The 12,438-nt window shown below is 32.8% G+C and overlaps 1 protein-coding gene and 1 non-coding gene across 5 annotated transcripts in view; one reads left to right on the forward strand and one right to left on the reverse strand.

Moving 5' to 3' along the window:
- Col8a1 (collagen type VIII alpha 1 chain) overlaps window positions 1-12,438 on the forward strand; it is a 149,490-nt gene that overhangs the window by 84,531 nt on the left and 52,521 nt on the right. For 2 of the 4 annotated variants that reach the window (XM_063224820.1, XM_063224819.1), the window contains one exon: window positions 3,129-3,248. The gene's annotated coding sequence lies outside the window, so the exon portion shown is untranslated. The remainder of the gene's footprint in view (window positions 1-3,128; window positions 3,249-12,438) is intronic. The other 2 variants (XM_023564857.2, XM_063224818.1) reach the window with 1 other exon arrangement.
- On the reverse strand, window positions 1,836-1,970 carry LOC111756659 (small nucleolar RNA SNORA71). The gene has a single exon (XR_002791083.1). It is a non-coding gene; the product is annotated as a small nucleolar RNA SNORA71 (small nucleolar RNA).

Below are 12,438 nucleotides of genomic sequence, written 5' to 3' on the forward strand. Positions count from 1 at the left end.
ATGGAGCACTTAACTGTGTGGATCACCTACGTGTGGCTTTGTCTGCCTCATGGCCTTAAGGAAGTCAGACTTCTTCCTTATGGACTCTAGGAAAAAGACAGAATTCCTGTAAAAGAGCAGGAATCTTTTACCATCTTTTGTAACTCAGTTTCAGCTCTTATAATGTGCCTTTGCCACTGTGTTCAATTGGTCAAAGCAGTCATAACCTATCTCAACTTCAATGGGAAGGGACACAGATTATTTTGATCTTTTTTCAAGCTTCCATAGAGCATAAAATTTTTTAAGAAATAAAAGGAATGGCTTTTTTCCTTTTAATTTCATTCATGATGATCTTATAGGCAATTATTTTTAAGTATTTATGATGAAAGTTAATCTCTTTTAGTCTTTGTAGGTTCTTCCATTGATATGTATTTTATTTTTTAAAATCATTTTCAAACTATCTGTCTAACTCCAAGACACTATCAACTAACATATTTGGGAAATCATTTTTTGATTTTCAGATATGTCAGTACTAGATATTGTTGTTACACTAACTCAATTCTTAATTGTTTTCATTCTTAAATTTCCATCAGTGACACACTTGAAAATTCTCTAATAAATGTAGGTTGAGGACAGTACAATCAATCAGATTTTTGCTATGTAAAAAAGAAAAACAAATGTAATTATAGTTCTTAGCCCTCTGCCACATTTCTGGCTCATTCTTTAAAAATAAACTGAAATATTATTAGTTACAGATACCTGTGTAACCAATACTATTATTCGCATCTTTAAGTATTGTTTCAGTATTTAAGTATTCTTTAAGTATTGTTCTCTTTAAAATAAAAACCCACACATGGCACTGATTTACAGGGAGGGCTTGCTTCTTGGTGACTTCTTGTTTTCTTTCCCCACAGTCTACAAATGACATTGACTCATGAGAAAAGGCTGGGATCTGGCTATCACTCTGGAGGCCCATACATGATGCTGATTCACAGGGAGGGCTTGCTTCCTGGTGGCTTCTTGTTCTCTTCCTCTCAATAAATATTTATTAAAGAAGAACATAACAAGAGGCACAAAAAGTATTTATCAGCCCTTTTTTGATATCTGATCAGAATCTATAAAGTTTTAAAAAATAATTTACAAAGTATATTTTTCATGGAGTACCTCTTTCACATATATGTGTTATCTGGCAGTCTTCTGCAGTGAGTCAAACCACACAAATACTATCCTGGAAAAGTCAAGCTTCTGAGTCTAGATGCTGTCATTAAACTTTATTATTAGAGAGAATCTGAGATCTCATGGCTTTCCAGAAATGAAAGAGTCTCAGATCACCTATATCTAATGTGAACTTGTGGTTGGATACCCACAAGTTGAACCAAAGTTTAGAATGCTACTGTATCCACCATTTAGGTCTGAATAAAAATGGTACAGGCTCCAAATGGAGGCCACATGTCTGGGCCCAGCCCCTGAGCTTTTGAGACACTACTATCTTATAGATGTTCAATATACAGACATCTACTTCATGTTGAATGAGAAACTCTAGAATCATGTTCTCCAAGGTCAAATCTCCTAGACCCTGGTCCTTTACTTAAATTAATTGAAATTTTAAAAAGTGAAAAATTCATCTCTTCAATCACATTAGCCATATTTCAAGGATTAAATAGCCACAAGTGGCTACCATATTGAATAGTAAAATAGTGAATATTTACATTATAACAGACTATTTTATTAGACAATACTGTTCTAGAATGTACTGCTTATATCATATTACAAAATGTATCAGTTGGATACCCAATCCTGCACTCATTCCTAATTAACAAATCTGAGCTTTCAAATCTTTTTTATTTTTGCAAGAATGTGGGAAAGCTCCAGGGTTCAGAAGGGACAAATGGACCCTCCAAACACGGGGAAAACATCGTTCAGAGCTTCTCTCCCTGCACTATCAATGACCGGGGCACAGTCAGCCCACAATCAAATCTTTTTATTTAATTTTCTAAAGTTGTTCCTATTAAAATCTTAACAGACCAAAACAAAATAGGCATTATTACTCCAAATACAGAATTAAGTTTCTGAAATTCAGTGCAAGTGAAGAAAAATCTCACTTGCTTTATAAAATGTCTAGATGATAGAAAATGTACAAAGTAGAAAAATATTCTACCAGTTAAATTATATCAAAAGTTCAAATAAAATCTGAAAATGTTGTCAAACTACAGCCCTATTAAACCTAATTGGGCAGATAACTAAGAATAATTTCTACTCAAATATTGTTGCATAAAAATTGGGCAGAAAACATGTACAAAAAGTTCACTTTCCTCAAATAAACCTGTTTTCTTCCTGAGATATTCTTTCCTCAAATTTCCTTTCTCTATAGCAAATGCCAAAATCCTTTCAAAATTATCCCAACTGTATATTAATGGAAATTAAATGAATAAAAAATGTGGTGTATAACCATGAAAAATAATAAAAATATGCACTATATTTTCTGTTTGAACAAAACTTATATCTGCATTACATGTTGATCAGATTTCCATTACCATAACAAATACCTTCAAGAATCACTATAAAAAGAGGAAATGGTTTATTTTGGCTTATCATTAAAGTGTTCAGCCTATGATCGCGTGGCCCTACTGCTGTGGGCCTGGAGTGACACGGCACAAAATAATGGCAGCCAGCAGTTAAGAAAACCTGTTCACCTCATGGCAACCATGAAGCAAAATAGAAAGAGGATAGCCAGAGTCTCAGAAATTCATTGAAGTACTTGTCCAGAATGAATTCATTTTTTTCCACCAAGCACAATTCACAAAATTGTACCACCTTCCAATAGTGCCACATGTTGGTGACAAAGCCTTTAACACATGGACCTGTAGGAGACACTCCAGGCTCTACCCATACCAGTACATGTGCAAAAATAAGCAAGTGTATACTTTACTGCATAGAGACAATAAAATTATTAGCTCCTAATTGGGATACAAAGCTTCTATTATATCCTAAATGTGCAACTCAATTTTGGTAAATAAAAGCATTTTTATTGAAGTATCTATCTATGTATTTCTAGTATATATTTCTCTTATGATCCAGAAAAATGCGTTTTGTGATAATCCTGCTTCTGACTATATTTCCAATTGAGTAAAAGTATTCCCTTTTTCCAGCAGCTGTCCTGAAAGTAAAGCAACACCCAGTGAAGAAGCAGAAACCAGCCCCGAGGGTGCCAGAGGAAGGCACAAGCAAGGACACTGGTCCTCAGTTCTAAAGGCCAGCCAACTTTAAATGTAAGTGTCAGGAGCAGGAGAGGGCAAGGGCCTAGCTGTGGGGTGGTCCTCATGTGAAGCAGCTGTCACTGTGCAGGAGCACGTGGACATGCTGCAGGCACATATCCTGCCTGCCTACACAACCTATTGTCCCGCCTCCAACTTATTTGCATTTCTGCAAAAGACTAGAGATCACTGTTACTAATACCAAGTTTTTTTAAACCCTCAAAGTAATATACATGTGCTGAGTATGATCCTAGCTGATTTTTAAGCCCAGGCATGTTGAAATAGAGTCTTAAAATAATCACTTCCATAGAACCTGACTAGGTATCCAAATGTTCACCAGATGCTAGCAGCTAGATTTTGCAGAGGAAAATTGCTAACTTAAGCTTCCTTTCATGATTCAGCAAAGGATTTTAAGTAATAAAAGATCTGGAGATTTGTAAAATAAATAATTCCAGTGCAAATGGGAAAATTAAAATAATCTTATCATCTCTCAGACATGTCTACATGTGTTTTTGTGCCATTATCATATTTCTCTTAATTGGGCCAATTTTTTTCCAGATGATACTTTATAGTTTTAAGTTACAAGTATAATGAAGAAGTGATTCCTTTCAGATGACTGAAATGATACATACTAAAATTTTCTAAAGACAATTTAAGATGCATGAAATAGAGCATGATATAACAAATATAGCTTTATTCATATGTGATACTGAATATATCCACAGTAAAAAATAACAGAATGTTAGAATCTCTTTTATTCCTTAATTGATGTTTCAGTAGAAGCAATAAAAACATAAAATACATCATTAACTTTTGAACTTTGATGGAAAAAAACTACAGCATATCATCCATTTCTGACAAGTAGACATTATCTCATAGTACCCACAGCCACCCTATGTCTATTACTATTGCGTGGTTTTAAGTGTGACTTTTAGACACGACTCAAAATTTCCTAATGTACACTACTACAATGGTTTTTTATAGCTTTTGAAATTTTATTTCATGATTGAAAAAATAAATTCTTAAGAGTCCTCAGATTTTCATGTTCTTGCTAGGGTATACTTGAACCAAAATACAAACACAACATCTATCTAGATAGTAAATACCATACGGCTACAACTTGTCTACAACAGCAGATCCCCAACCTTTTTGGCACAGGGACAGGTTTCACAGGGGTGGGATGAGGCTGTTCTGAATTATTCAAAGGAGTACACAATCTAGACCCCTATAATGTAAAGTTCATGGTAGGGTTCACACTCCTATGTGAATCTAGTGCTGCAGTTGATCTGCAGGAGCCAGAGCTCAGGGGTGATTCAAGAAAGGGGGGAAACTGGAATAGAGATGAAGCTTTCCTTGCTCACCACCTGCTCTGCAGTTGGGCTCCGAATAGCCCGGGGACCAAGTTGAGGATTCCTGGTCTAGAATGAATCCATTCAGAGTTCCTGGAGTCATGCAAATACTGTACATCAATCATTTTACTAGGGTAGTACTTTTTAATATAGAGACCACTAATTATTTTGGCTGGATTCCTTCAAAGCCAGATGGTCTGCAAATAAAATGCCTACAATGAAAAATCATTAAATTAAAAAATATGTGCTTATTTAAATGATGGATTATGGGACTCAAGTTGATCGAGGATTTTGAAGAGGGTGATGAAAGAGACATGTCATGGTTACATTCATAATGTCAGGACATGGCTAAACTCAATCTGAATTCAATCCAGAAAAACTCTGTAGTTGTAACCAATAGGTTCAGCTTCTGGATTTAGTGTAACAAAATCTTGCTGCGAAGGGCGTTAATAGGTTCATCCAATAAAAGTTATAATAATAATGTTAAACTAAATCATAAAAATTCAAATGGTGGTTATTACAAGACAGAAGAGAAGAATTGCTTATAAAGCTAGGGTAATAATATGAAAAATATATTTTATTTAAAAATATGCTTTCTAAAAATCTAATGTGCAAAGATAATAAAATTAAAAAGTCAATCAGTAAACTATTTTATTAATAGTCAACAACAGTGATTCTGCATGTGAAAATAAACATTACAAATATTGAGTGTGGTCATAAATTCTGAAATTTAGATATAATGGTTTTCAAATGAAAATAACCAGTAGAAGTTATTTTACAGAATTTTGATTAAGAATAAAGTAAAGAACTTTTTGAATATATTTCTTTTTCTCTGTGAAAATGAACTGGGTTAATATTTAAATATTTTATGTAATTTTTAAGTTTTATGAAGAAAATACAGAAAATAATCCAAAAAAATTTAAATATGAACACTGTAATAGATATTTACATAGACAAATAAAAATAATCACTAATATTACCGACCAAAAAATAACTAATCCTTTTTATACTCTCTAAAAGTACAAGCATAACTTTTTAAATTACTTTTTGAATAACCTAGAATTCTTTTTCAGATATGTTTCATCTTCCAAAAGTATAGATTCCTTATTCATACATAATAGACATTTTCGTAGACATATGCCTTATTTTTCTCCTGTTCACTAATGTTTATATGTAAAACAACTATCAAAGGAACATCCTTTTGAACATTAAAATATGTAATGTGCTTTACACAGGTAAGCACCAAATAATATGGATTGAATTGAATTATTCCTGCATTAATGCATCCTTTGGATTCACACTAGAGAGCTATTGTCTTACACATAGTAATTAATGAACTATATCTGTAACCAAAAATATCTGTGGAAAACCTACTGAATTGATCCATATTTGGCTTATTAATCCAGCCCACTGCCGAAAGGCTTTTTTGTGGTTGTTCTATATTTTGGAGATAAAGTAGGAAAACCACAGTTCAACTTAACAGTTGTTAAAGAACGTAAGGCTTTATATTATATGACAGCAATAAAGTCCAACCCTTGATGGTTGCAATTCTGCGTATATAGGTATATAAATAGTATGATTTTACTGTGAAGCATTACGACAGTGGCCAAAAGGACCCCAACTGTTCAATATGGAATTTATTTCTTACTGCCAATCTCTTTCTTCCTTGATTTTTAAAATAAAAAAGACTTTAAAAATAAAAAATTAGCTGATTGAAAAAAAAATTAGCTGATTGTAAATAATCCTTAGCTGAAACAGGTGGTGAGAAGTCAGAAGCCCTAGACTCTATCGCTGATTCTCTTACCAATTTAGAATGTGGCCTTGGGCAGTTCATGGAAGTAAATCTACAATAAAGGAGGCAATAAGGCCTTACATGTGGATGGTGCCTTACGATTTAACAGAACACTTTTTTCACATATACCCTTTTTAAATCTCCCGCCTCCGTAGCCTCCAGAGAGAGTATGGTAGGCATTTGAGATCAAGAAACAAAAATCACATGTTCATAGTCATATCAATATCAAATGTCAAAGCCAGAACAGGCATATTCTAAGACTCTGAATAGATATTTTTTCTTCTCTACATCATATCAGTGTTCTTTGGACTTTCCTACTGAGCCAAAGCAGGAATTACTACAGTGATATTGTTCCAATGAACTAGTTACCATTCCCCACCAGCACTCAAAATATGCCCAGAGTTCACCGTATTATGCCAAATTTCTAAGAGTTGGAATTTTAAAAAATGCAAGGGGCTGAGAATATAGCTCAGCAGCATGGCACCTCCCTGGCAAACAGGAAGTCATGAGTTCAGTTCCCATTATCAAAAAAAAAAAAAGCAAACATCTCATTAGCACTTTTTATATTGATTGCTGAAATGATATTTTCAATATATGGAGTCAAATAAAGTTAATGAATATAAATTAATGTTTAAGTAAGTATAACTCAATAATACTAATTTAACTGCTTTACCCTTTTAATGTGGCTACTAGAAAATGTAAACTTGCATATGTGTCACACGTTATATAGCATTGTGCTGGACGGAATTCCACTGTTCAATACCCACAGTACAGAATTCCATTGTTCAGTACCCACAATAATGATTTCACATTATTGGACTTGTTTATGTATCTGTCTTGATATGGTGGTACAAATTCTCCAAGACGTTATCAAAGTATAGTGTAGATTAACAATAGTTATAAAGCCATATCATATATGTTCCACATACAGGGAAAAAATTACCTGATGTCTCAAATTACTCATTCATTTGCAGGGTTCAATTTTACTTTCTGAATGCATGAAAAACTTAAAAGGAAAAGTGGCACAGAAAGTACTACAAACTACGACACTAAAGCACTGCTTATTTTAAAATATGTTTCAAATGAATATTATGTATAAGATTTTGAACTCAGGTTAATATAGGGAATGTAAGATAATAATTATTTATAAATTTGTTATCTAGTAAATTTTATTCTTCCAAATCTGTAACGTATTTCATAATTCTCAAAGAAGTGGCTTATCCCTATTTCGAAAAAAATCTAACAATCTAACAATTCTAAAATCTCAGAAAAAAATAGGCACTTATCTAGAAGAAAAAATGCATATAGTAAAGAAAAACACTAAAAACTATCATCTACTTAACATTTACTGTGTAAACTCAAGCACTATGCTAACAGTTAGATCAACAATATCTCACTTAACACTTTTCAGTCTTTTAAAATCACCATTAGGAAACAAAAACCAAAGCTCTTAGCTATTACTGTTTTTTACTTTGATGGTATTAAAAATCACAATGCAACCCATCGTGACAGTATGAGAATATACTATTACTTTCTATTACTTTCAGCTCCACAAGTATTTGTTGAGAAATCATTATAGGCCAGGAACAGTTCTAGACACTGAAAGAATATTGATTGGAGTTCTGACCCCAAAAGATTTTTCATTTACATTTTCTTTTGGGTTTTTTGGGTTTTTTTTTTTTTTTTTTTTTTTTTGGTTTTTGTGTTTTGAGTCAGGGTCTTGCTTTGTAATTCAAATGGGCCTTTAACTCAGTACTTAGCCCAGAAAGGACTCACATTCACCCTGATCCTCCTGCTTCAGCCTTCTAAGTCTTGGGGTTATGGGTATGAACCACCACACCCAGCAATACATTTGAAAAGTGTGTACTTAGAAATAATAGTTAAAGAAAAAGTCGCTACATGTTCTGAAAGACCTTTTCATTTAGTAATAGAAATCTTTAGGGTACTATTCCCTAATGCATTAAAACTTATTTATTGTCTATAAAGCAAAGATCTCAAGTGAAAAAAATTATGAGCTTTGAATTTCAGAAGTTTGCTTTTCTCTATATATTATGCTCATTTTCTTTCTTTTTTTTTAATTAAGGAGAAAAAGAAAAAAACAGAAATAGGGTACAAGTTATACAGAATTTCAGAAAAAATAAACAATAGGAAATCACTAGTTAATAGATTACATATTGTTATCTTAGAAATAGTTGTTCAAATTACAAAATTAAAGCATATAAAGTGGACTTTCAAACAGTGAGACTGGAAACAGTTTTGTTCAATGATCCCACAAAACTCAGTAATATGGTTATCTATCTTATACACTTAAATATATATGCAGTTATATTCTTTAGAGCACTTTCTTTTCCTTTCTTTTGTACAATGACAATTACACATTTTGGGTTTTATTACTCCCACAGTTCTTATTACTTTTTTTTGAAGACAGTAAAACCAAATGTGCCACAACAGAACAGAGTCAGTCAAATCAAAAGGATGGACATAATAGATAATGTAAAAACAAAATACTAGGTGATCAACAATGGTTAACATAATGCCTCCCGCTATCTCTATAGAGTTGCCTGTATCATCAGTTATAATAAAATTGAACAAAACAGTAAAGAATAAAACCAAAACATTGGAGACATTACAGGGCTTTAAAAGAAGATAATAGTCAACAGGAATGGGCGTCATAATGAATCTTATTGTCTGTTGTGGCCTATACTTTCAAACTTGGTACTATCAAGCAAAGCAGAATAGAGGAAAATCAGTCAAAGCAAGATGGTGAGGGCTATACAGGGTTTCAAATCAAGTTAATAGGAAACCAAAGTGGGTTACTATAATAATATATTCTGCTTTTTTTCCCCTTAATTAAAAAGAAAAAATAAAAAAGTAAATAATTAAAAAAAGGAGACTGAGATAAAAGAGGGCATAACAACAAAACAGATTTTATCTGTTCCTGTTATAGCACCAGGATTGGATTTCAAGTTGGTTTCTCTTAGCTTAGTTCATTCCTGGGTCAGCAGGGTATATTTCCCCTTGCTTAGGACTCCTCGTATCGCAGCATTCCTGGATTCTAAGCGGGGTATCTCAGAGAGCCTCTGTAGCTGCTGCTATCTATCCGCCATGTTCTTCCAGAAGACCCATGCTCATTTTCAAGAAAATTGAAACTACCTTAAGTCTTTTCTGGAACAAGTAAAGATGAAAACAAACAAAGTGGATCTAAATCAGAATGATATGGAGAAAAAAATCACAAAATAATGAAAATCAAAGAGTTTCCCAACTTTTCATACAATAATAATAATTATGTTATCTTTAAAGGTAGAGATTTAAAATAATGTATATAAGCTAAATAGCTATTGATTTTAAAAGATTTAAAAATAAAATGTAAATACATTGCCAATTTCTCAGTGGTCATGCTTACCCAGAATAGAAATTTTAAAATTAACAATAGGCAGTTCTAAGTAGCAGAATTTTAGATGGTCTTGTGTCCTTATTTATACTGTTAGGCAAAATTTTCAAAATGAACATAAGTAAATTTAAATATTATTGTAACTGACTCAAAATTGATTGCAAGTAAGAAAGGCAATAACTATTGAGAGTGGTAAAATACAAATGTTCTCAATCACAAAGTTTTTTTAAAAATTAATAAAATGATTTATAGATTCTTTTCCTAGATTTTATGGTTCTTCTTGTCTTTTACCATTAATCATCCTTTAGATTATTTAACAATTCTAGATAAGGAAGATAAAAACTGATTTAAGTTCTCTAGATTTTCTTTAGAAAGAGGTTCACTCTGAGCTATAAACACAGCTGTTAGTATAGTTTGTAAAATGTAAATGTATTATTGTAGCAATCAGAGAAACAAAGCATGGTGTAAAATATACCTCTTAGTGCCCTGAAACAAGCTGGCCATTAATATCTCTATTGTTACCCCGAGATATGTAAACTGTCATATTTTATCAAATAAACACATCTTTGAACTGGATAGAGTTTTAGCAATCCTAAAAAAGTAAAATATCAAGCTATTTTAGAGATTCCACTTAAAAATTCATAGAGCACTATTTGATAACTTCCTATAAAAAAACAAGTCCTATTAGGAAACTCAGAAATTAGTTCTTTCTGCCATTTAATCATTTAATCATAAATCCTCAGACAATTAAAACTGAAAGAGACCTTCTAGATGATCCCATTCAATACCAATATTTTACAAATGCAAAAACTACCAAGCAAAATCATTTTCTCCGTAAAAAGTAAAATTGTTCAAAAATATCCCAAAGAATCTCAGAGCACCTGGAAGCTTATGGAGGAAGAAGTAAGCACATCATTTTGAACCCTAGTAGAATTTTGAATGCGCTTGAATGTTTAGTTTAGTTGTAGATAACTGTGCAATGAAGAAAATGCTAGAGTTGATTATAAAAAGCACATTCATAATGAATGCTTATAAAGTAAAAACCAAAAATATAACAAAGCCAGTGATTTCACACCAGATCATTCATTCAATACTCAGCTTCCTTTCTCCAGATAGACAAGCAATTGAAATGAGCTTTCTTTGCCACTTTTTAGACATGATTTGTGTACGATCATAAAAAATGGGCTACTTTCAAAGTTGTTGATAGCTGGAAGAATAGCAGAACACTCATTTCTTGAGTTAAAAATAAAAAGGATATCAAATGCCTCCTGATCTCATGCATTTATAAAAAGTATGCTTATAATGAAGTTATCTCATTAAGAATGTATTCCTCATTCCTCACAATTACATTCTTGCTTTATACTATTGAAATACTCCCTAGAAGTAAACATCAAAATTCTAAGTCCAATGTATGTCAAAGAAATTCAAATGGTAACATGTGATTTTAGACAAACAGAATATATATGCATGCCCATTGTCATCTATAAAATAAGAGTAAACACAAACAACATTATTTAAAGATTAAATCGTTAATAATAGATTAAATAGTCGTGTTTTAACACACATTTGTCATTCAATAAATACTTTAGCGTCATCATCATTACAACTTGTAATGTAACCCCCACACACATTACATCCTTTTCCTCAAACAAAATTTGTGATTTGCAAACATTTGGATCCCTCTTTCTTCATCTGGTGAACTCTTACAAAGTTCTGAAGTCTCCTCTCTTATCTCTCTTCCACTAATCTTTTCTTGTATTTATTTATTTCCCAAGGTTAACCTACTAGCATTTCATAAGAGTGACTATTTTTCCTTGATTTTTCCCTTTCTCCTATAGCCCATTCATATATACATGCATATATATGCATATAATTGGATACATATACATATATGCACACACATGTGCACATATACTGGACTGCAAGGAATGTATCATGTTCAATTCTATGCCTCCATTAAATGTTTATTGAAATGAACAAACCCTCACATAAGCAAATACATAACTGATTTTTTCAAGATAGAGTATATACCTAGTGGGCTCAGTTTGGATGAAAGGGTAAGAGTAAAGGTCATTGTAGGAAAATTTGGGATATACACCTGAGCAGCATAGAGCCTGGCTATGACATAAGCCAATGCTGTGACTCTTAATCATTTTAATGGCATTTGCTTTACTTCTTCCAATGAGCTATTTAGCTTCTCTGGGCCTCAGTGTACTCTGAAAAATAACAGTGTTAGGCAAAATATTCTCTGAGGACCTTTCCAGTGCCGACATCTATATTATGTTAAACATTAGTTTATTTCCGCAGTTCTCAAACTTTAGCAGGCACATTTGTCTAGAGGGCTTATTAAAACGTTGATTTCCTGCTCGGCAAAGCTGTTGGTTTGCCCAAGGCTCATAGGTGATACTGGATCCTGTCCTACTGTCCTACTTTCCCTGGACTAAATCTCTTCTGATAATGTGAATTCAGACTTCTGAAGTGCCATCAGAAAGACTTGTGCCCAGAGGTAAGCCCCAAGAGTAACTACAGAAGACCAACTTTGGTGATTACACATTTTTAAAGACTGCTTTGTGGGGAAGAGACTACAAGAGTTTAAAACCACAAGAGCACCAAAAACATCATGCCATTGACCCCTTGGTTTCAATGGACTGTGGCTGATTTTATGGCTCACAA

Source organism: Cavia porcellus, unplaced genomic scaffold, assembly GCF_034190915.1.
Source record: "Cavia porcellus strain 051 isolate PalLab524CR breed Dunkin Hartley unplaced genomic scaffold, mCavPor4.1 scaffold_15, whole genome shotgun sequence".
NCBI lineage: Eukaryota > Metazoa > Chordata > Mammalia > Rodentia > Caviidae > Cavia > Cavia porcellus.